The 24,978-nt window shown below is 39.1% G+C and overlaps 1 long non-coding RNA gene across 2 annotated transcripts in view; it reads left to right on the plus strand.

Annotated features, from left to right (window-relative positions):
• LOC125638140 (uncharacterized) overlaps positions 1–24,978 on the plus strand; it is a 42,664-nt gene that overhangs the window by 2,981 nt on the left and 14,705 nt on the right. Inside the window, exons 2-4 of one of the 2 annotated variants that reach the window (XR_007357160.2) lie at positions 1,336–1,424; positions 2,215–2,272; positions 2,401–2,515. This is a non-coding gene — a long non-coding RNA (uncharacterized LOC125638140). The remainder of the gene's footprint in view (positions 1–1,335; positions 1,425–2,214; positions 2,273–2,400; positions 2,516–24,978) is intronic. The other variant, XR_012668910.1, reaches the window with a different exon arrangement.

Here is a 24,978-nt window from a genome sequence, read left to right on the forward strand (position 1 = left end):
TTGAAGGGTGTCAGACACTGATTGTTGCCATCTGAACTTACAACAAGCTAAGAGAAAGGCCAGCAGACTTGAGGGTGAGGAGATAATGAAAGATAGCAGAAATCCGCACTTTCTCTGGGGACATGTGATGATGCTGAGCTCAAATGGAGAATCTCTTCCACTTTGCTATATAGCATTTTCTGGTGGATTGTTTCCTTCTATGGTGAGGATGGCTTGTCTTCTGAACTTCTCTGGTCTAGGTTTGATGTCCATCTGAATACCAGCTGTGAAATGGAGAGTGTAGATTGGGATGTTGGACCTTACCAGGTCCGGGGTCAAGGACTCTGGAAAGAATTGGAGGCTGACGGATGGACAGATTGACAGGTGAACAAGGCTGGAAAATGGGAGTCACAAGAATGATTATTGCTGTATCCTGTTGGATCTTCTATAGGACTTGAGATAAGAGTGGAATGAGTGGAAAGGCATCCATAAGATTAGCAGGGCAATGCCTCTAAAGCCCTGACCCAGAGTCCCTCTGGAGCAGTACATTTTGCATTTCTTGATCACTTGGGATGCAAAGAGGGCTTTCCACTAAATTGTATAACATCCACTCATGGAAGGTGAAGCAATGAGCCTGTCTGCTGAGAACTGTGTTTTCCAAGAAGTGAACTGCTGATAGGGTAATCTCATGTTGAATGCCCCAGGTTCACAGACTGACTGCTTCTATGTAGAGGGGAGTGGATCTTGCCCCTCCCTGCTGCTTGATGTAGAACACTGTAGTCCTGTTATCCAGCATCACTAGAATATGATGGGATCATATAACTGGTAAAAAAGCTTTGCAGGCTTCCTGGACAGCTTTCACTTCTAGTAGGTTTATATACATTCTAGGCTCCTGAGAAGTCCATATGCCTTGTCCTATATCCAGTGCGCACCCTAAAAAGTAGGAATTCATCTGTGTTCAGCATTCTCTCGAGTGTGGGAGGGAGGAAGAGGACTTCCCCCACACATATTCCTTGTTCATCTACCACTTTAGAGAATCCTTCAGTCTGGAATGGAACATTATTACTGTGTCCATGCTGTGTTTTCTTGGCACACAATCTGTTTGAAGCTAAGTTTATAGACAAGAGAGATGAAACCTTGCAAAAGATGTCACATGGGTGCATGACACTATGTGACCCAAGAGGATAAGGCAGAAACAAACTGATGTCTGTGGACTCTTCTTGGTTGATTAAATTGTTCATTGATGGGAAGCTGTCTAAGGGAAGATAAGCTTTTGCCCTGATAGAGTCCAGAGTTGCTCCGATGAATTCTATAGTCTGTGTTGCAGACAGGATAGACTTTTCTAAATTCACACAGATCCCCAGTGATGCCAGAAGATTCAGCAGAAATTAAGTTGATGTCAGAACTTTCGACCAGAACTTGCATATCAAGAATCAATTTTCTAGGTAAGGAAAGACTGTCGAGCTCTTGCAATGGACACGTACTGCTTCTACTGAGAATACCTTTGTAAACATTCGGGACTGCTTGTGATATTTCCACCTCAATGCTGATATACATACCCAAGGAACAGGAGGGTTGTTGTTGAGTCTTTTATGCTGTGTCCACACTACTAGCTACAGGTTTCAGGTTCAGGCAGGTACATAGTCAGCTAAGCCATGTTTCCGCTACCCATGCTACCATCCCCACACTACTCGTGCTAGTTGAATGTCAGGCCCGCTACCCATGCTACCATCCCCACACTACTCGTGCTAGTTGAATGTCAGGCACATGGAATGCATGTGTGTAACACACAGTGAAATACACATAGGGACCAGCACTCAAAGAACCTACTGATCCCACTGTTAAAGTAACATCACCAAAACATTCACAGGGGAGAGCAAAGGTAATATTTGTCCCACACGACAATGGCAGAATTTTCCCTTGCTCTCAGAGTTCCTGACACAATCACAGGAATGCACGCAGGAGGACATTTTACCCCTCATACCACAGTTACCTTGAAAATATCAGTGGCTGGCTGCAGGACTAGCCAACTGCTGAAAATTGGATTCTTGACTCTGGTAGTAGTCAGATTTGGAGTCAAAATCTGGATTTTAAATTTAAATACTCGAAGAGAAGGAAGGAACTCAGGATTATAAACCTCTCGGCTTACCTTTGAATTTTGGATCAGTCATTTTAGCTAAGTAATGGAAAGTTTCCAAAGCATTGTTTTTCAATGTTGTCCTTATGTTGTTCCAGATTTTTGTTAATTAGATCACACCAGATTTCCACTCAAACTGCAACAGTATAATCATGAGTAAGTAATCTGTCAAGTCCCTCTGAAACCTCCTTCAATGTTTTTTTTAAAACATAATGCCTCTCTGTAGAGTCCTTTATTGTGTAAAGTATGTGCTGTGTTATGACTAAAGGCCTCCTTGTGTACAGTGCAAATTTCATCAGACGTGGGACAGCTGAACATAAATTCAAGACTACAGTCCTCCTGAGAGTTCTCTTGAGCGTTATTGGAAAGGCTTATCTGTTCTGGGCTTCCCTAAAAGAGGTAGGTAGAGACTTGGAGTGATTGTTACAGGGGATTATTTATGGTGGGATTTTAATTAATTGTTATAGTGGCTTACTGTGTGGTTACATGAACTAAAGTATTTTGTGTCTAGGATATGTATCCTCTAGTGCTTTCAGAATTGTTACAGGTATTTAGAGTTATGCGAGATGCCTTAATATATTTAAATAAAGAAATTCCAATGAACAAGACTTTGTGAGATTTTCAGAAGTGCTTAGCACTGGCCTAACTCTGCCTTAAAGTATGGAAAGTCTGACTTAAAATATGGAAAGTTAATCTGCAATGAGATGCACTTTGAATTAAATTTTATAAGGGCCTAACTCCTACTGAAATCTAACTTCAAAGGGAGCTGAGTTGGACCAACAGTAATAACTTTTGAAATCCCTCCCTTCATTATGATGAAATTGAGGTTGCAGACACATCAGTGTATTGACTATATATTACTGTACCATTCAGAAATGGTAAAACAAATAAATAGAAAAGCAGGACATTTTAAAGTAAGGTTGCACTTCCAAAGTAAACCACAGTCATTCTCAGATAACTGCAACCTTAAGTCTGCACCACGGAGACAACTAAAATCAGTCATCCTCAAAACTTACAGAAATAGCATTCCATTACATTGAACAGCCACCAGTGAGTGCAAGTAAAGTGGGCATAAGGTTCCATTATGAGTTGGGCCCTACTAAACTTACTTCAAAGTGCACTGCACTGCAGATTCATTTTCCATACACATCCAGTATTCTAGGTGTATACATTCTGTTGCTATGCACATAGGGAAAACTACTTTCAAATTCAAAGCAAATGTGCTTTTCATCTCTTTCAAGAGTTAAAAGTTCAAACTCAGAGCACTGCATTCTTAATTAAGAAATGACATTTATTTTCTTAAGGTATCTTAGCATTAAAGTTATTTGGAAAATACAAGGCTGCATACATTAGTATTTCCCATTACTGTAGTGTCTACACTGGAGATACTTGCTAGGAAGGTTGGTAAATAAACAGTACATCAGAAAATAACCTTGAAGATCTCACACGGTGGTGTTTATCTATTGGAAAGGAAAACATACTGGGAATTACTGATGTTTCCTTGTTTTCAAAAACAGCATTATGGAAAGACAACACAATTGTAGTCTATAATGTTTTTGTCATAGTTGTCTATCAAGCAACAGAAAGCATGCAGAAAATTAGAGGAACTTGAATGAAGTATTCAGCATTGATGTCAAAGATTTCTTTTGTATTACAAAAACAATCACTACTAAAATAACTTCCTCAGATGTGTATTTCTTAGACATTTGCCTTTTCAAATCCCTATTCCTTTAATTATTGAGGATCACAGTTGTTGAAAATGCCCAGTGGGACATCTAAATTTCAAACAAATAATTGGCACCTTGCCAAATGGTACAGAATATTTCACACTGGAATATTGTAGAAATGTTATTTCTATGCATTTGTATCTTGTGTTAATATCACAACAGTGAGTACTGACTTTGCATGTTTTGTTTTTTACTGTGTTTTAAAATTGATTTTTATGTGATTTGAGAACACATACATTGGGGCTGTTGAAAATTACAAGCCACTCAGAGTGACACAAAATTATTTAGAGCCGCTTAAATGCTTTGACTCGACCAAGTATAAACTGATTTTCTAATTTTGTAACTTGCTACTGTAAACTTTTTTGTTTAAAGCCTTTTTGTGGTATCTATGTATCTAGATATTTAAGATCCAGAGCCCATTGAGGTCAGTGAACCCTGCATCAGGCCCTTAATCTATGTCTGTTGACCAGCTGTACGTGGAGATAACACTTACCTACCTTACACTGGTATTGTGAAGCTAAACCCATAAATATTTGTGAGGCATTCAGATACTATGGTAATGGGGGCCATAAGGAGAAGATAGAAAGACTTCCTAAGTATTACCATTCCTTTTTATTATTTTTACTTTGCTAAACAACACAGACAAAAATGTTTTAGTACAAAAATAAATGGGGATGACCAAACATTGTCTCTCTCACCAACAGAAGTTGGTACAATAAAAAATATTACCTTACCTATCTTATCTCTCTAATATCCTGGGACCGACACAGCTACAGCACCACAGCATAAAACACTCAAATAACATTTTGAACAAAAATAGTCCATTTCCTACTGTGACCGGAGTCCCGGGGAGCAAACTGAGGTCACTCAATTAGGGTGAACTGCAAAGAATGGGGCAGACAATCCCCAAAACTGGTGGATATTCCAATACTTAGATTTACCAAGCCAGCACAAAGCAGCTTCTATAATACCTCACTGGTTACCCAGAAGCCAACAACACAGTTCCCTTAAAGTAACCCAGCCTTAGGCCTCTACCCAGACACCCAAGTCAAATATGATGAGGATTACTGAAAATCTTATTCATTATATAAGAACATTCTACCAATCCCAAGGGATCGGACACATTACCTCCCAGGTTAATGAATATTCCAGATCTTACCCAAATACATGCTTATGCCAATTCTTATTGACTAAACTAAATTTATTAAAAAAGAAAAGAGAGAGAGAGTATTGGTTAAAAGACATAAGTACAGTTCTTGAGATTAGATTCATACTAGAGATGGCGCACTTTGTAGTTGCAAAGAGTTCTTTTAGAAATACGCCATAGTTTATAGTTCAATGTTCATATTCAGGGAGATCCAGTCAAGACTGGAGATCTCAGCCTTATAGCTTAAGCTTCTCCTGCATGAAGCATCAAACAGGTCTGAGATAAAAAGGATCAGGACTCAATGGTCTTTTATAGAGCTCCAGGCCTTCTTTGACAGGTCGGAGTCCTTAGGGGAACAATAGGCAATTATGGGGATTTTGAAGTAGACCTATTTCCTAAGCATCACTAATAATTAGCTACACAGATTAACATAAGGCAATTTATCCATTAGGCAGTCTATCACAAACTTTAAAGAGACATATAGACAATGACATTATTTCACCTAAGATTCATCTAAATGTTAATATTCCCTTTTGATCTTTGAATCAATAGCTATAGTGACAGACAGGAACAGTTTGTTTACATGGCTAACATTTAACAAGATATGAGTACACACACACTATTAGTATCATCTTTAATTTCTAACAACGTAGGCTAGAACTTTGAAATGCAAACCTATCTACCATGGAATGGCCCTAATTACCATTCGCATACTTTTCTAACATATCTCTAAAGATTGAATCTGGGTCATTTATCCTGCAGAATACTTAGCCCTTTCAGGGCACATGTCACATTTTGTATAAGATTTGTTGCAATTATACAACGGTAGCAACAATGATTTGCATGGTCATATTTTAATTAGACATCACACCTACTATGTTCATGTTACAATAAAGCCAAAGAGTTGGCACTAAAGTGTACTTTTTTGGTAGTTAAAGCAAAGAGAATAAGGACAAAGTAATGGAGCTTGAACTACACTATCACCCTGACAGTGGTGCCTCCAGAATAGAATTGAGGCTCATTGGTGGGACAATGTGGGAATGCCTACACTGTTATTTCTTTAGTAGAAAGAAGTACAGAAAAGATAAGCTCATGAGCATTCAGCTAACTCAGAACAATTCAAAAATTAATGCAAGAAAAAAATTAGAAAGCACCTCAGATATGAACAAGTTTAAATACTACTACTCAGCACTTGTATAGTATTTTGCAACTTCAGAGTACTGTACAAACACGTAGTCTTACAACACAGCTGTGATGTAGGTAAACATGAATTATGCCTATTTTGTATATAGGGAAACTGAGACAGAAAGGAGAAGTAACCCAAGGCTGTGCAATGAGAGAGCCAGGATTAGAACTCAGGTTCTGTAGACCATACTGTCACTTTAAAAAACAAAAAATACAGCTATTTACCTACTGGTATGAAATATGGGACTTGGTGTGTAAAACAAACAAGTATGGAGTTTGTTGTTAAAAATAATCACTAAGAAAATCAACTCAGAAATATTACAAAGTTGGATGAAAATATTCCTACCTCAAAAAGCAAACTAGAAAAGTATATGAGACTTTTTTCTAAGCAGGAGAGAAAACTGAATGATTAAATCAAAAGTAAATAAATTTCAGTATAACATCATTGTTGCTTTTACAATTCTTTTGTGTAGAAATAATTGTAATTAATGCTATCTGGAAGTGTCTTCTGCATGTCACACAAAGCATGACTATAAATAGGAGTGCTGTCCAGTAATAATACTGAACCTCTTTTTTTACTTGTTGACTGATCACATTCTTTTTTTAGTTACTGATCCACAGCAAGATCCAGACCAGGAGACAGGTGAACATCACAACTGTTCCAACTGACCTCACTTTCCTAAATTTATTGTTCCTGAATGTGACTGTCATTAAAGTAGCTGGCGTAGGCCAGTCATATTTTTCAATTAGAGCCTGATCATATAAAATGTTACTCACATGAGTAGTTTTTAGTGAGTAGTCCTGACTACTAGTGAGCAGGTTTCAGAGTAGCAGTCTGTATTCGCAAAAAGAAAAGGAGTAGTAGTGGCACCTTAGAGACTAACCAATTTATTTGAGCATAAGCTTTCGTGAGCTACAGCATCCGATGAAGTGAGCTGTAGCTCACGAAAGCTTATGCTCAAATAAATTGGTTAGTCTCTAAGGTGCCGTTAGTACTCCTTTTCTTTTTACTAGTGAGTAGTTTCACTGACTTCAATGGCACTACTCATGTGAGTAACAGTTTGCAAGAGTGGGCTCTTAGGCCTGATCCAAAGCCCACTGAAGTAAAAGGGAATCAGGTCCTTAGGGAGCACTGTCCTTTTCCATGTGAGAGTCCTAGTTTGGGCAGATCTTGTAACCTGTTGGTCTGGTAGCGAAACACTGGTGTAAGGCACTTAATCTTCAAGGGGTATGAGTCACTCTTCAGTGCCCCTTGGTAACTGGTTTTACAATATAAGCACATTACAGCATTAGAATAGATAATAGAATAGTGAGGATTCCAGGCACATAGGTCATGTAAATTTATTTTTGCGGGGAAATGTGGCTAAATAGATACATTGCAAACTGAAATTTGTAACATCTCTGTGAACCTATCTCTAAGGATACATTTGAGAAATATATACTTTTTTACCTCAGAACATTTTAGGAACAGGAAATGGCATCTGGTCTAACATTCTCTGTTCCTTTTTCTTTTATTCTGACCTTTTTATTTTATCATCAGTCCCCTCATTCTCATGTGTTTCTTAGCATTTGGATCTGCCTGCACAGCAAAGTTTTCCATGTTGAGGCCCCGTGCTTTTAATATGATAGGGTCTTATCCATTTTACGACATATTTGGGGCATGCCAAACTCTTATTGCCTTTACATGTATAGAGTAGGAATCAAATCCAAAAGGGGCAGTTGAAGGATTCTCCCTGTGGAGGTGAATCTCTGGGTGGTATAAAGAGAGCCAGCTCTAAACAATCTGCTCCCACCCCACCAAACAGCCGGAGCATTCTGTGTTCCACTGATACAAGGCCTTTGCTCTTGGGACAAGTTAGATTACTTCTGAGGTTGTTTAACTTCTGCCAGGGGACGGGGTTGAATCAAACCCAAGCCTTCCACTGGATTGAGAAAACCCCCATTTTCCTTTCCCTCCTAATGTATGCCTTGAGAGTAACTGAGGATCTGGTGCTATAACATGGTTACAATAATTCAATACCATTCCCACACACAAAAAAACACTGCTATAATATGTTAGGGCCCTGACAGTAAATTTTGCTGTGTTGACACAGGCCCTTCTTATGCAGCAGTTCTGTCTGAGACTACTTACACCAAGTTTTCTAATGTACTTGATGTTTCCGAGATGCTGAACTCCTTACTATTGGTAAAATATATTACTATTGTATTTATGGACTTGTTTTTATAATTTTGAAAAGCTATGTAAAAGCTACCTCAAAGTCACCCACCTTTTTTCCAATGAGATGACATTCATGAAATATTAGTTACATTATAATTCTATAGACTCTCCTTTTGGCAGAAGCAAAAACAGGAAAGATTTAATCACACAAGTTATGAAGCCAGGAGACTGACTTGCAAATGCTTAAAAGAAAAACATTTCTATTTATAGTAAAGAGCATATTTTGCTCTAAATTCTTGTTTATTCTGAGTTACAAATATTTTTAAAATAAATTTTTCCGATATGTTACAAGATACCAGACAAGATTCACAGAATGGGCTTGTCTTTATGTTTTGTTAATAATTTTCATGTTCCAAACCAACAAGAGTCTGATTCCATTCCAAGGGGAAACGTGATGTTCAACTGCAGTTTACAGAATTGGTTTGACAGAATGAAATAAACCATGTCCTCTCTTAGTAATGAGACATTTGGCAAAAAGTATCACATCAGAAGAACAATAGCAGCAGATTGTCATTACGGTCCACAAAATTCTTTAACCTCTATGCAATATCCCTTTAAACAATGGAGGGGAAGCTAGAATTATATTTCTTCCTTGGCTAACTGATTTTTTCCCAAACATTTCAGGTTTATAGAGTTTTGAGGGATTTCACTACTTTTGGGGAAGAATTAATTTAAGTCGTATTTTTGAAGTTGGTGATCTTTTTTTACATCCTGCTAATAGTAACACTTAAATGCATAGCTGATATTTTTACATAGATTTAGATGTACAGAAACACTTTCTGGACTAAACAACTAATTTTTAAAATATATTAGAAGATCATAACATCATTTAGTGGTATCTGTGAAAGCAATGTTGTATCTATGTAACGTGACCTAAATTTTTATGGCAGAGTCAGGAAATATGGTTAGGTGCCTTTCTTTTTTATATTTTGATTTAATTAGTGCTCTCTGGCATTTATAGAGTCTATGCCACATCATATGTACCCTATGTGGTGTTTGACTCTAAAGCAAGATAGCGAAGCAGCAGCGGAAAGGAAAATGGCAAATTTGTATTCATAAGTAACTATTTAGTTATATGTTACTTGATGCTCAATGCTAAAATAAATGAGAATAGGTTACAATAGGTGAGGAAATGAACAAATCAGGACTGTGTATTATCTAACATGGGTACACTGGATACAACAGTGAAGGCTATGTAAGAGGTTATAGTGGGATTTTACTTAAATTGTCCATGCAACCAACTTTGATGATCTCTCTCAACACTCCACAATAACAATCAAATCATCCTCTTGCTGTTTCTTTTGAGAGGGGAGGGGAAACAACTGGGAAATTAATGTCAGAAGACAAGCACAAGAGCAGCCCTCTAAAATCACCTTCAGTTTCTATGTGATACGGAGTTCTGGTTTTGAAAAAAAACAGAAGAAATTGGGATTCTTGCAAAGATACTATTTAAAGCCACAAATGTTGCCAAATTGACCTTCAAATATTTATGCTTCGACATCAGACCAGATACAGCTCTCTCGTCAAAAAAGATTGCTTCCATAATAATACAACAATGTAAGCTATTACAAAAATAATGTAGCTCTCCTGGACTAAGAGGGGAAACATGGACTGCTACTCAATAATTGAAAACTAATTTTTTCCTCTACCAACTTAAATAACAAACATGCACTTTCAGATTTACAGATTTCTCTCTAAACCAGATTCTAAATCAGTAACAAAAATACACATCCAAGAGTCAAAGGCCTGGAACATGAAGTTGCTTTGGCATTCAGTACAATTTCACAAATGTTAAACACTGTATATAGTATACTAGGTCCTTCACACAGCATGTATACCATTTCTCATAAAATAGCATTTTACATGTCTGGATATTTCTTCAAAATGCCCCTGTTGTCCGATGGAAAAGGTTATGTATGATATCAAGAGAGAAGAGGTCAAAAGAAGACATGATATATTAACAGCCATGTATGTAAAATACACTGGAACGTCTTAAGTAACTCAAAGGAATGGGGGGGGCAGAGGGTGAGAAAACCTGGATTTGTGCTGGAAATGGCCCAACTTGATTATCATACACATTTTAAGGAGAGTGATCACTTTAGATAAGCTATTACCAGCAGGAGAGTGGGGTGGGAGGAGGTATTGTTTCATGGTCTCTGTGTATATAATGTCTTCTGCAGTTTCCACAGTATGCATCCGATGAAGTGAGCTGTAGCTCACGAAAGCTTATGCTCAAATAAATTGGTTAGTCTCTAAGGTGCCACAAGTACTCCTTTTCTCAAAGGAATAGTTTCAGAGAACAGCTTCAAATCCTTTGGTCTTCCCTGCACACGCATTTGGACAAGAGAGAAAAAAACATTATTAACTCAATAGTTGTGGACTTTCCAATCTATTGCTTCTTATACATTTAAAGTAACATTGAATCATCTGCTTGAAGATTTTATACTATTATTAATTTGTTTTGGAGCATTACAAACACATGTACATAAGGTTTTAGTATTGAGTTTATTAGTTTGTTTTATATGTTCCATTAATATATTAAAAATTGATACAACACATTTTTTTTTAAAAGGCAGGGTCTTGCGAGGAGGCTTTACTGAATTTAGTTAGTAAGTGGAAACATCACTTGGATAGTGGCCTCAATGGGAGATTTGCATCTGAAAGTACTGAAGGTTTCCTTATACTACAGATGTTCTACGTTGATACAATGGGTCAGTTTTCAGCAGTTTCCATGGCAACAACTATGAGAAATGCACACATAATTTTACATACAGTAGAGAGTTGTGAATGTGCCCAATATGTAACACAGGGAATCCTTTTTCTTATTTGCCATTTTTCCTCTTCTCTTTACACTTCTCATACAATCACTCTAAACATCCTGCTTCCTGATAGGTTTTTAATGATGCAACAAGGATTACTGTTATATTTAACTACATTATTAGCCATGAACTGTAGAAGATTTGGGAATGAGCCAGTGGATTAACAGTAATGTGGTTTGAGCTAAGTTCAGGTATAACTTATATCTTGATTTTAGTAAGGCTTTTCACACAGTCCCACATAACATTCCCATAAGCAAACCAGGGAAATGTGGGCTATATGAAATAACTATAAGGTGGGTGAAAAACTGGTTCAGAGACCTACTCAGAGTAGTTATCAATGATTTTCAGTTAAACTGGGGGAACCTCACAAAGGTCTCTTCTGGGTCTGGTACTATTCAATATTTTCATTAATGACTGGGATAATGGAGTGGAGACCATGCTTATAAAATCTCAAGTCTCTTACTTTCTGAGATGAGACTAACATTATCTGTCTACAAAAGGGGATTAGTAGATAGCTGTTCACCATATAAACAACCTGGCAATATTAATTATATGTTTATTATTATTATTATTATTTATTTGTATAAGCATAGCACTTAGGAATCCCAGTCATGGACAAGGACTCTATGGTGCTAGGTGCTGTACAAAAATATGGTCCCTACCCCCCAAAAGCTTACAATTTAAGTAAAAGACAAGAGATGGATATAGGAAGACAGATGGGGGAGTACAAGGAATGAATCGATGAGACAATACTGGTCAGCATAATAGGTAGTTGTGGTATCAGCACACCAGAGCCCTAACTGTCTCATAAGTCCTTAAGACCAGAAGGTAGAGTGTTTGCCTGCTCCAGGGTTATTTAGTATTTTATGGATCCCTCAGTTTTTTCCTTCCCTGAACGATGAAATAAAAACACTGAGAACCTTAGAGAAATGTGCAACACAGTATAAAACACTGGGTAAAATCTTGCACTGACATCAATGGGAGTTTTGCCATTGACTTCAATGGGGTCAGGATTTCACCTGTTGCCTCCTTTTTTCTCCATAAACAGACTTTCCATTCTGACACTGATCATAGGTAAATGCTTGAAAAATGTACCAGATACCCACAACCCTGAGAACTAAACCTACTAACCAAAGTATAAAATGATGGTCCCTAACAGCCACCCTCCACCTACAAGTGGGCGGGTGGATTTTTCAAGCCCTGATCATGACTATTATTAACGCCAACAGTTTCATACACGTTCAGATGGTTGGCAGAAGCACTAAGTTGGCAGCCACTAGGCAGCAATTCTGCAGACCTACAAAAGAAATAAGAAAAAATAATTTAAACATACACGTTTCCTGAAATTGCAACTACAAATATCTGTTTGGGATCGCATCTGCATTTAATAGGTAGACTCAACGTTTTCATTCACCTTTAGCAGTCACAAAAAATATGAAGCTCTCTCCAAATTGGCATTATGACAACTACTGACTTGTGAGTTTAGAAAGAGTATAAAAGATTTTTCTTTTAAAATACAAAAATCTTTGTCAATAATTACTCACACTTACCAATCTAATCAAATGTTATTCTGAGTATTTAATTGCATTTCTTCAATACTCACAGAGAAAATTCATCTACTGTATTAGGAAACTAATAACTACTTCACAGCAGGGCATGTGTCTCTTCATCCATCTTTTATGAAATAGTTGTATCTATTACATACTGTGTGAAAGGTTGATTTATCTGCTAATTAACAGGTTTTTAAATTAGAATAGCATATTGCTGAGGGGATGACGTTGAAGAGTTCAAGCTAATGTTTAGCAGTAGCTACTTTAACACCTTTCTACTTCAATTGCAACCTCAAAATACTATGTTTTAATTAAAATATAGTGGGGAAATGCATACTTAATGCTTACAAATGTGTACTTTTTAGTTATGTTCCTGGTGCTTTAAAAATAATTTTATTAGTGTCAGGGTAGTTGTTTGCACATACATTCTTATTGTTCGAGGGACGTGATCATTCCCCTTTATTTGACGTTGGTGAGCCTCATCTGGAGTACTGTGTCCAGTTCTAGGCCCCACACTACAAGAAGGATGTGGAAAAATTGGAAAGAGTCCAGCAGAGGGCAACAAAAATTATTAGGGGGCTGGAGCACATGACTTATGAGGAGAGGCTGAGGGAACTGGGATTGTTTAGTCTGCGGAAGAAAAGAGTGAGGGGGGATTTGATAGCTGCTTTCAACTATCTGAAAGGGGGTTCCAAAGAGGATGAATCTAGACTGTTCTCAGTGGTGGCAGATGACAGAACGAGGAGTAATGGTCTCAAGTTGCAATGGGGAGGTTTAGGTTGGATATTAGGAAAAACTTTTTCACTAGGAGGGTGGTGAAGCACTGGAATGGGTTACCTAGGGAGGTGGTGGAATCTCCTTCCTTAGAGGTTTTCAAGATCAGGCTTGACAAAGCCCTGGCTGGGATGATTTAGTTGGAGATTGGTCCTGCTTTGAGCAGGGGGTTGGACTAGATGACCTTCTGAGGTCCCTTTCAACCCTGATATTCTATGATTCTATGATTGTTAATGAATATTACTGCTCCCCTGTTGCCTCATAAATTTAAGCTGCTACCTAGATATAAGTACTTGTCTCCTTGTTTTAAAAATGTTTTCAGCATAAGGTCCTGATCTAGCAAAGAGATTCACAGAGTGGCATTTCCGAACTTTTGTGTGCTTCATTTTGCAATCTTAGTAATGTTACTGTAGATTTTCTGTGTGTAGTTATAATAATATAATTCTAGTATTGACACTCATTGAACGATTCCAGAATTGAAATTATTAGCTTCCATTATGGGGCTATTTTTGACACTCTCTCCCCTCTGACTTTCTGAAAAAGCTAACTTTCCATAATATTTCTTATGTAGTTTCTTCCCTGGTAGCATTTTTTTTTTTAATTTTGGGTTAATTGGATAAACCATTTTGGGGTTATGAGGTTTCAAAAGGGATTTGTTTTCACTTTTTGAACATTTTTCTACCTTTTTCGTTTAAGTCAACACAAAATTGATTTAGCTTAACAAAGTTAACCTTGTTTTTCACACTAATCCTCAATGGTGCACAGGGGATAAATCGGAGTGCAAAAGCTTATGGTTATTAGAAGCAATCTGTGTGGAGATTATAACTTGAGCTAATCAAAACTTGGACTTTCTGTTCTGTGTTAGGGGGCTTATTCCTTCACCCACTTACTTCCCTGGTCCTTCTCGCATGAACAGAGAGCAACAATACCCGAAGTCCAAAGGTGCAAACAATTCAATGTTTATTGGGGTGAACTTCCAGCAAGCATGATTCCAGTTTCCTTCCTTAGTATCCTCCTTCCCAGCTCTGACACCACAGAGCCTTACACCTGTGTCCCTGTTCCCATTCCTGCCCTTAGCAAAACATGATTCCAATTTCCCCACTCCCATTCCTTGTTCCCATTTCCCCCTTTAGCAAAACATGATTTCAATTTCCCCACTCCCATTCCCTGTTCCCATTTCCCCCACCCACACACCCACCCCCTCACTTCCTGATTGACTGCAGGCTATATAGTAAAACTTGAGTTCTGCTTAGCTATACCTTAACCAATCATTTTCCTGAAATTTAACTAACAATACAGAAGTGAGGATTTCACATCCCAGCTATTGATAAGTAAGTTCTTGCCAGACAGGAGGCTATCAAACTAAGTTTCTTTTTACATTTTATAGGCACTTCCCTTTCTCTGGAGGTGATAGGCACTATCAGGACAGGATTGTATTCCTAACAGCCCAATAGCACCTTATTTCAATGTGACTAGTTTGGAATGTGAGGACGTGACCGTTGGCTTCCCAGCTTATGGCTGCCTCTGCTGCTTAGCCAAAGGCCTTAGCCTAAGAACAGGGCCTCAGACTGTAACAGTAAGAGAAGGACCTTACACCAGCAGACAGTGATTTTGATTCTTTCTTTTATACCTCTATAACTAGCCAAGTGATAAGAATACACCTAAATTCTTCGAGTACAGGCCTTTACCGACAGGCCTGAATATCTATATCCTAACATTCTGTGGGAAATTCTAGTATTCAAAACTTCCTCTTATCCAGAATTGGAATGGAAAGTAAAAATTTTGAATTTCCCCACAAAAAAAGTTTGAAAATTTTTGTTTTGGAAATTTGGAACATTTCCAACCAGCTCTACTTATAACTTCTCTGAGAAAGTTGCAAAGTGTTACAAACTTTGTTTTACCTAATCTATGCTTTCATTTAAAAAAAGAAAGTGTGCCAGAGAGGCCAATGAATGAGACAGTGCTTGAACCCCTTTCAAAACAAGGTAAGCTGAAGGGCACACAGGCCCAGTATGGTTGGACCCAACCACAGCAACCTAGCGAGTGTTCAACTCCAGTTCAGGGAGCTCTACCAAGGCTGAGACACATACTGGAAAAAGGTGGGAGGCAGTTTGTTGACCAGTCATTGGTATTATTACTACAATGACAGCTAGATGTGGATTGCCCTCTTTTAGGAACTCTGGCCCAGATCCTTTGGCTCCTAACTTCCATTTAAATCAATGGAAGTAGGAAGCCTAAATACCATTGAGTCTCTAGGCCTCTCTTCCCTGCATTCCTTTGTGGGCCTGACCCTTTAAATTTTGCAGAGCCAAGCAGCTGCAATCTTAATGTGGTTATTTTGCAAAAGGTTGCTTAACCTCTTGCTATTTCTGCTCATATGTTTTCCCCCGTCTTCTCGAGTACAATGTAAGTAAAATCCATTTATTCATGTCTGAATACTGTGACATCATAGCAGAATTTTCAGAAGCCTTCTCAATCCATTGCTAACTTCCCACACTCAGCAGCTGACCTCCCAGTGATCTGTCACAAACCAGGTATCCATCTTCTTGCTGATCATTCCCTTCTGTGATAATCCTACCATTCCTTCCATGATAACTTCTGAGTTTATTCCCATGTACACCTGAAGTGATCATATTCTCAAGTAAGGAAGAGGAATTTAAGACAGAAGAGGGCTTTATTGAATCAGACTTAAAAACATATACTTTAAATTTTAAAAGTATATGCTGTATATTAGCTAAACAAAATCCAGAATAGATTAATTGGATTCATCACTTTGCAGTGGATACATCACAAACTAATTTTACTAAAATTCAATAGTAATATTCATCTCTGACATACTGCTTTTCATCCATATATCTCAAAGCAGTTGCAAAGGAAGGTAAAATTCTGATTCCTGTTTTCACATGGGGAATCTGAGGACCAGAGTAATAAAATGATTTGCCAGAAGTCACACAGCAGGTCAGAGGGTTACTGAGAATAGAACACAACTTTCTACTTCCCTGCCTGATGCCGTCTATATTGTCTCAGTTGAACCAGGGCCGGATTAAGACCTTTAGAGGCCCTAAGCACTGAAAAGATTATGGTGCCCCCCCATATGTAATTCAAAATAAAAACAATACTATTCCGTAAAATAAAATTTCATTTTTCAAAATGACACAAAACTTAGATGTATGCTGAAATTAAAATAGCTTCTTTCTAGATTTTCTGATTGCAAAATCTGATCGCAAAATTCTGGATAAGTTCATCGAAGCTGACTCAGTGAAGCATGTCCACTTCCATACACAATAGGGAAAGTGAATCAAGTCTGTCCTGACACATTGTTGTTCTCTGAGGGTCTTTTATTCTTTTCAGCTGAGAAAAAGAGCATTCTGTGGAGCAGTTAGTAATCATCAATGTTAGAAAAATATGTAGTGCTATCTCTACATTTGGAAATACGTATTGTATTCCGTCTTTCAATATTGTGTCATGAAGATCAATGTGACTGAATTTCATTTTTCCTGTTTCCTTAAACTTTGTGCACATATAACAGTGGAACTGCCATACTTCTCCACAGAGATTCATGTTCAAGTCAACGGGGTATGAGTCAACTAGCTTTTGGGAACCTTGTGAATATTGTTCATCAGATAAGTCCATATCGTGTAGAAAAGAAAATCTCCTTGATACTTCTTTGTACACTTCACCTCTCTTCTTCATATGAGCTTCAAGTGTATCAATTATAGAGTAGTAAGTAGATATGCAAAATTTGTCTGTTTCTGTTGCACTGCTATCATTTGCTTGTTTTTTCCTGATTTCGCTTGCGGGACTGGGCTTCTTTGTAGTTAGTATCAGGCAAGATATCTTTTGATATGTCTTCAGATCTTTCAAAATCATTCCTCAAAGTGTTTAAGTGGTCTGCTAATGATTGTACAGAGGTCTGCATATGTTTTCAAATCCGATTCTTTTTCTTGGAGAGCTTGACCTGTGTGATAAAAGTGTTGTAAAATTTCATTCCATATGGTCAACATGAATACAAACTCTAGTTCTTGCATCTTGTTTGCAATGTTTTCTGCCTCTCTTATAGTTTCTCCCTTTTGTGATTGATCTTCAGCTATGCTTTATAATGCATCCACAATCTTTGAGTTGGACTCCAGAATTGCACTTGTTGCCACTGCATGTGCCTCCCAGCGAGTATTAGAAAGAGATTTCAACACACGATCATTGCCCAAATATGTTTTAGGAACTGCCCATCGGTGTGTTGAGGCAGAGAAAAATGTATAAAGTAACTGGACTGTTGAGAAAAGCTTACTGCCACCAGACAACAATCAACAGCACTGCAGCCAACAAGATTGAGAGAATGTGCAGCATATGATATGAATATGGCATATTTGTTCTGTTCTAAAAGCTTCTTCTGCATTCCTTGATAACTCCCTGACATGTTGGCAGCGTTGTCATAAGATCGACCTCTGCACTTTGAGAAATCTGTTTTGCAAACTCGGCACAGATAATGCAGTACTTGATTTGCCATTTCTTCAGCAGTGTGGCTTTTCAAATTGAGGAATGTTATAAATCGTTCAACTGGTTTTCCATCTGTGGGAGACACATATCTTCGTACAATACTCAGTTGATCAATATGTGAAAGATCAGGTGTAGAGTCGACAGATAAACTGAAGTACCCAGCAGTACTTATTTCATCCACAATGGCTGAACAAACTTTGTCACTCATTAGACCAATGAGTTCATCACATATTGTCTTGGATAAGTATGATGGGTTACCTTTGCCAGCATTCCCATATTTTGAGATATGGCCTGCTAAAAATGGGTCAAACTGAGCCACAAGCTCCAACAATCCCAAGAAATTTCCATTCTGCAATGATCCAAATGTGTCATTTGATCCCCAGAAAGGCAGACCACGTTCAGCTAATATTTGAATAACAGCTATAACACACTGCAAGACATGTTGCCTGTATTCTTGTTCCCCTTTAATTTGTTCTTCCAATTTTTGTGTCAATCCAAAGCCCTGTCTTCAATTTAAATATGTCAACATTGAATCTCTTTGAGTATTGCTATTTTCATGTTGTTCAATTAAAACAGTATTCTGCCAGTCACTAAATCCATCTGCAGCAAACCGGGATGTTGAAGGTTTATATGCAAAAAATTTGCAAACAAAACAGTACACAGACCCTGTTGATGGTGACTACAGTAGCCATTCTCGAGTGTATTTCTCACCATTCTCTTTCATGCCGAAAAATATTTTTTGTGGACAATATCTTGTTTGTTTTCCATTGATAAAAGCCCGACGTGATTTCTCAAATGGCCCAGTGTGGTGTTGACAGTCATTTGGTCCACGATCTATCCAGTAAGCTACATCATTGGTACTGAAATCAACCCACATACCAGGATCTTTTCTCCTATTATTTACAGCATGAGCAGGCTGAGTCTCTGACACATCCACACCTTCTAGAACAATGTCTGTTTTACCACTGGGAGTAGGATGATCAGTTACAGTCTCGGACACATCCACATGTTCTGGAATGGTGTTTGTTTCACCAATAGAAGAAGGGTCAGTCTCTGAAACACCTACAGGTTTTGGAACGATGTCTGTGCTACTGAGAGAAGATGTTGCTTCTGATGGATTTGCTTTGAAAAATTATGTCAGCTTTGGAAGATTTTGGAAAATTTCACTAGTTTTTTGTTTCTTTTCTTCCGCCAGTTTACTGTTCTGTGCTCCACTCAGTTGGTTACATTTCATCCTGCCCCTTATCTCAGTTATCTGAACTTAAAAAAAAAACAAATTACACAAGTACACTATTTTTATGTATATATATAATATATATATATAAGAAAGAAAAAAACAAATCAAGTACGTATAACTCAGAAGAATATATCAATAATAAAACATAAATTTATTGCAGTACATGAAAGGATCTGATTTCCTCGCATTATTTCGATCTACATTAGTAGGACACCCCCGTGGCTTAGGTGGGGATAAGTAATAAAAAGAGAACAGAAAAACGGGAGAAGAGTGTGTAGTGGAGTGTAAGGAAGTCTAACAAAGTTCTGACTTTTCCCATGATGACTACTTCAATGCTTTTTTTGAAATATCAAATATCAAATTTTTTCCAAAAAAAAATCTCTTTTTTTTTGGTGCCCCCTGCCTTGCTGGTGCCCTAAGCACATGCTTAGTCTACCTATTGGATAATCCAACCCTGCTCAGTTGAATGGAAACTAGGGGGAAATGAACAAAGGTTACCAAAAATACAATACATACTTTATAAACAGTGTACTGTAGAAGTGATCTTATTTCCATGGACGGTGATTTACCCATCTTTGTTAGCAGATAGGTATCCAAATCCCCACACCATGAGAAGACTATATATCCTTGTACTGTTACTTTGTATTCATGCTCAAAATCCAGAAAATGCAATACTTCTTTTATCTTAAAACTTATACATTCAAAAATCCCCTTCTTAGATGAAAAAGAGCTAATAGTGAGTGCAAGTAATATTAGTTGGATGTATTATTGTTCTTTGCTTTGAGAGGATGTACATTTAATCTATTGTGCTTCATTTTGATGCAGAAAAAGCAATGATGCAGAACTGAAACCAGAGTAATCAACTCTGACAGGAAAATACATTAATAGGAGCAAGTAAAATAAACTGGAGATCTAAGTAATGGCTAATCAACCTAAGAGGATTTACCTAATTAATCCTGTGTTGCAGAGCTATCCAGATTGCTTCTCAGTCTACTCCCTATGTAACTATTTATTACTTACTGTCAGCTTTCTAGAAAGAAGTAAAACATCTTGTAATGAGGAAGACTACATTACCTATTTTTGAACTGCTTTTTTGTTCTACTGCACAGGTAGTCCCCAATATTGCTACTGTACAGTGAAAATATTTCCAGAATTTCAAACATTTTGCAATCATTCTTAATCATAGTCCAACTGAAAAGTCAAGAAAAATAATAATTTTGAAAGTCATATTTTTTATAATATTTCCTGTTTTCTTTAAAGAAATTGTGAAGGAAAACAATTGTTAACTATCAGAAGGCTAGATTGCCTGGGATAGATACAGTTGCAAAATCTAGCCCTTATAAAAGAAATTTAAACTGTGGTCATTTTTTTTGTTTTGCTTTGTTTTTTTCCTTTACATAGTTACATCATTTGCTGAAGACAATCTCACAAAAAGTATTTTGTAAGAAAAAAAAAGCAAATGGTTAATGTTTAAAGAACATTATTTTTGGATAAATTTTAAATATCTTACAAAGAGGTTTCAGAATGTGGTAGATATGTGTCGTGTATACATTTAGTCTAAGTAAAGCAACCATATGAAGAGATTTTAAAAAATAGATTAAGTGTTTTATAATCTTGCCTACACGAGCCAGCTGAAGGCTTTAAATAATTTAATCCCTACAGCAACTGCCAGTCCCAACTGGAATACTGAAACAAGGCCTGAATTCAGTTTGAAACCCAACAGGTGCAGTCTAATAGTGCTTCCTTAATTCAGCTACTGATCTGAGTTTATGCTCATGGAGGACACTATATTCTTAAATTCACTAGGGCATTAATTAAATTAGTCTAAGTGCCTCATGTTTTGTCCGATCTTCCACTATCAAATTTACCTCAAATGTTACTCTAATTTTCTTCCCCTCCCTCCTAGAAATTTTTGGTTTTCATGCCAGATGCAATACAAATAGCTTTAAAAAGCTTTTTAACGTAAATATCATCTTATAATTCTATGCTATTATGATGAATTCGGGCTATATCTGTACAATTTATGAATTCTGGTTATACTGTGAAAAACTGCTGTGTCGTGAATGCCTATATGTATGTGGCTCCGCTGTTGTGGTCCTGTACAGTACATAAAGAGAGAAACACTGGAGTGGTGTTTAAGACTCATAAACAATGGGTGAGCTCCATCCTTAGAAAACCAGCTTTAGCTTAGCTCTTCTGAAGGGGTGGAAAAGGCAGGAATGGTGGAAAGTTATCTAAAAGACAAAACAAAGGAAGCTGGGGCAGCGGAGTTGGGGGAGGATGTTAAATAGTAAGAAACGCATGCTCTCAGCGCAGCCTGCAAGTGGGCTCTTGTCCAATTTCCCTCAGTTCCTTGCATGAACTCAGAACAGCCTTCAGAGTACATGAACAGCCCTTTTGTGAGAAGCCTTTTTTTACCAAAACTACCACTACCATAAACCAGAACCCTTCTGGGGTTTGGTGAGAGATGTTGGATGTGGGGATGAATGTTGTTTGGATTGTACTGGGGTGAGGGGAAGGGTTCTGGTACAGTTCTGGCATCTCTCTCACCGTGGCTCAGCTCAGCTGAGGTATCTCTGTCCACGGCTCCTATATCTGGGATCTTTCACCACCCTGTTTCCTTCCCAGTTATGGTTCCAGGCAGCTCTTGCCTGGAGACATCTGCCAGCTCAGCCTTCCATCATTCCCAGCCTTCAACCCTCTCTGGTCCTCCAACTTCAGGTCTCTAGCTCAGATAGCCAGCAAGCATCTCCCTCTCCAGCTCTCAGCCTTCAGCCCTCTCCAGCCCAGCTGTGATGTTCTAGCATGGGCTGCCACTTGGGTGGACAGCACTTGATGCTGGGCACACAGTCCTTTTGTAACCTCCCATTGCCGGGCGAATTATTACAAGTCATGTGACTATTTCCTGCTACAAGTTCCCACAAAACTTCAAAAAGAGCGCCAACTGGGCGATAAAGAAAGGGGACTAACATGGAGGGCAAACAACAACTCAGGCAAAAAAAAAAAAATGGCGAAACCAGCAAAAGAGTGAAATTGCCCCTACTGAGAGAGAGGAAATCTTCTGGCCGCAGTGGGCCTGCCCAGGCCTGGCTCTAGGCTTTTTGCCACCCCAAGCTCCGAGAGCGCAACTGCCCAAGCCAAAAAAAAGAATAAAAGAAAGGATGGCCAGAATGCGGCCCCTGGAATTGTGCCGCCCCAAGCATGTGCTTGCTTTGCTGGTGCCTAGACTGGTCATGGGCCTGCCATATGACTGGGAAGCTGATCCACTAACAGGTGTTCTTTATCATAATAGTATTCAGTTTAGCTGGAAAGAAAATAGCCTGATGCATGACCGAAGTGTGTTGTGCCCCCTGCAAGAGTCTAACATCAATTTCCAGCTGGGAGAACCACCATCCTTTTGCAAGGTGCCTGTTGCTGAGTCATTGGCCCATCTACCTTCGGGAAAAATTTATTTTACCTGAACCTGTTTTAACTCTAGTTCCCCACTGAGTTCCCTCCCTGCTGAGCAGCAGGAGCTCTGTGCCATTGAAGGAGCCTGCTATCAAATCAAGGTGAGAAGTACAAGATAGGATTTCATCATGGGCAGCGCGTGAACCGCCGGCTGGGGGAGGCTAGCCCCAGCCCTCCCGTTCTGTCTGAGGCCTCACCCCTTCTACCCTCCAGCCCAGAGCCCTCTTCACCGCTGCTACCAGCCTCAAGCCCCCACCCCAGGCTAGCCCCCACCCTGGAGCGTCGGGAAGGCGGGCAGGCAGTGCTGTTGCAGCACCCACAGCCCCGGCTGGAGCATAGGGGAACTGGAGGTCGGTGCCACGTGCAGGCAAAGCAGTGGTAAGCAGGAGCGGGGGGACCTGGGCATGGCAGAGCATGGGTGGGGCCACACCCGGCTGTTTGGGGAGGCACAGCCTCCTCCAGCCTATGGGACCCACCACCCATGGATTTCATTATTTCCATGAGTCAAGTGGCAGACAAAGCCAGGCAAAATCTGCTTAAGAATAACTTAATGGAGCGCTGCATGGCCCAGAGAATATATAAAGGGATACAAAATTATCTCTTTCAGGTCACCAAGTCAGCTCTGACCCAGGTTAGTAGCTACCAAAAATCATGCTTGCAAGATTTATTGTATGAAATTAGTTGGTGGTCTCAGTCTAGTTCCCAGTGGATAGGTTCATATCTGTCTCAGCAGCAAGGCCAAAAAGTAAATGGAGGCTTGTGACAAAGTGTGGATTTTCCCTTGTTATGTTGTTTGTGAGTCTTACTGTTGAGCCTATGTGAATTTTACTGTTTTGCATGAATACAATGTGAGCCTCAGTTTCCCTGTGTGCTGCACCAATACCTCAATGGTGGGAATAGGGGTGTGTGACTTTGGCTGAGACCTCTGGGGCAGGTGAAGCTGCTCCAGCTGCCCGCACATATTCTATGACTGGTGCCCTTTGTAACCTGAGACCCAGGAAGGGGATGTAACCAGGTGACAACCAGGTGACTCTTTGCCCATGAAGCGAGACAAAGAGAAGGAGGCGGAGCAACAGGGGTGTCTGAGGTCGAGTTGCTGGAAGCTGGCAGTCTGCTTGGGGGGACTGGAAAAGGGGGAGTCCAGGTCACCTGGTCCAGGACTCCCCAAGATATACTTGGCTGAAAGTCACTGAGTTCTGTGCTAACAAGTTCTGTTCTATGCTGTATTCCTGTCAACTAATAAATCTTCCATTTTACACTGGCTGAGAGTCACGTCTGGGGTGCAGGGCACTCTGGATTCTCCAGGAGCCCCGCCTGGGTGGACTCACTGCGGGAAGTGCATGGTGTGGAAGGGGATGCTAAATGCTCCAAGGTCAGACCCAGGAAGGTTGAAGCTGTGTAAGCTTCTTCCCATGGTGACAGTATGCTCACAGAGAAGAGACATGCTCCCCCAGAGTCCTGGCTGGCTTCATACGGAGTAGTTCCAGAGCATCGCTCCAGTGACTCTGTGACAAGGCTGAACCACCAATCCACAGATTCCTGCAAATCAGGGTGAGGTACTAAAATAGAGCGAGTTGGTGCACCAGCTATTCATGTTATAATATAAACAGAATAGCTGCAGCGACACTGTAGGATTATCAAGAATCCAAAAGCCAAAAGTATAGGCTTCTATCAGCTTAAAGTAAAACTATTTTTCAGGATAAACCACTCCATAGGCAACCTTAAAGAAGAAGGTAAGTTTTGTTCCTAGCAACTAGGATGCAAAGATATCTGGCTTCTTCAAGTTTTCTCAAACCCCTTTCCACGGGGCTTCTGTTATGAAGAGTCCAGAACTTCCCATCAGGGTTTCTGTGGGTGTAACCTCAACTGGGTAAGTTTGGCCTAAAAAAAAATTGCTTTCAAGGCAAAATAGTTGAAGGCTTTTCTCTGCATCTTTATTCAGGATCTTCTTCTTACATCCCTCTGCTCCCATATCATCTCCCCAGAATCTCCGTTAGCCAAGTTCTAACAATGCAAAACAGACTTTGTGGATGAGCACTGCTTTTTTTTATGCTTACTGTCCTCCAATATTCTGTTGTCATTTGGTATTGGTGTAAGTGATTTAAATGGACTGTCCAGTATGTAAAGGTGTATTATCTAATCATATGCACAGGGAATGAAACACCAGAAGAACCAGCCCTGGCTTTTCTGAGAAATGTATCTTGTATTTAAGGTCAGAACATTATTAATGGATTGAGTAGCAAGTGCGTGACTGTAGTTTA

Source organism: Caretta caretta, chromosome 6, assembly GCF_965140235.1.
Source record: "Caretta caretta isolate rCarCar2 chromosome 6, rCarCar1.hap1, whole genome shotgun sequence".
NCBI lineage: Eukaryota > Metazoa > Chordata > Testudines > Cheloniidae > Caretta > Caretta caretta.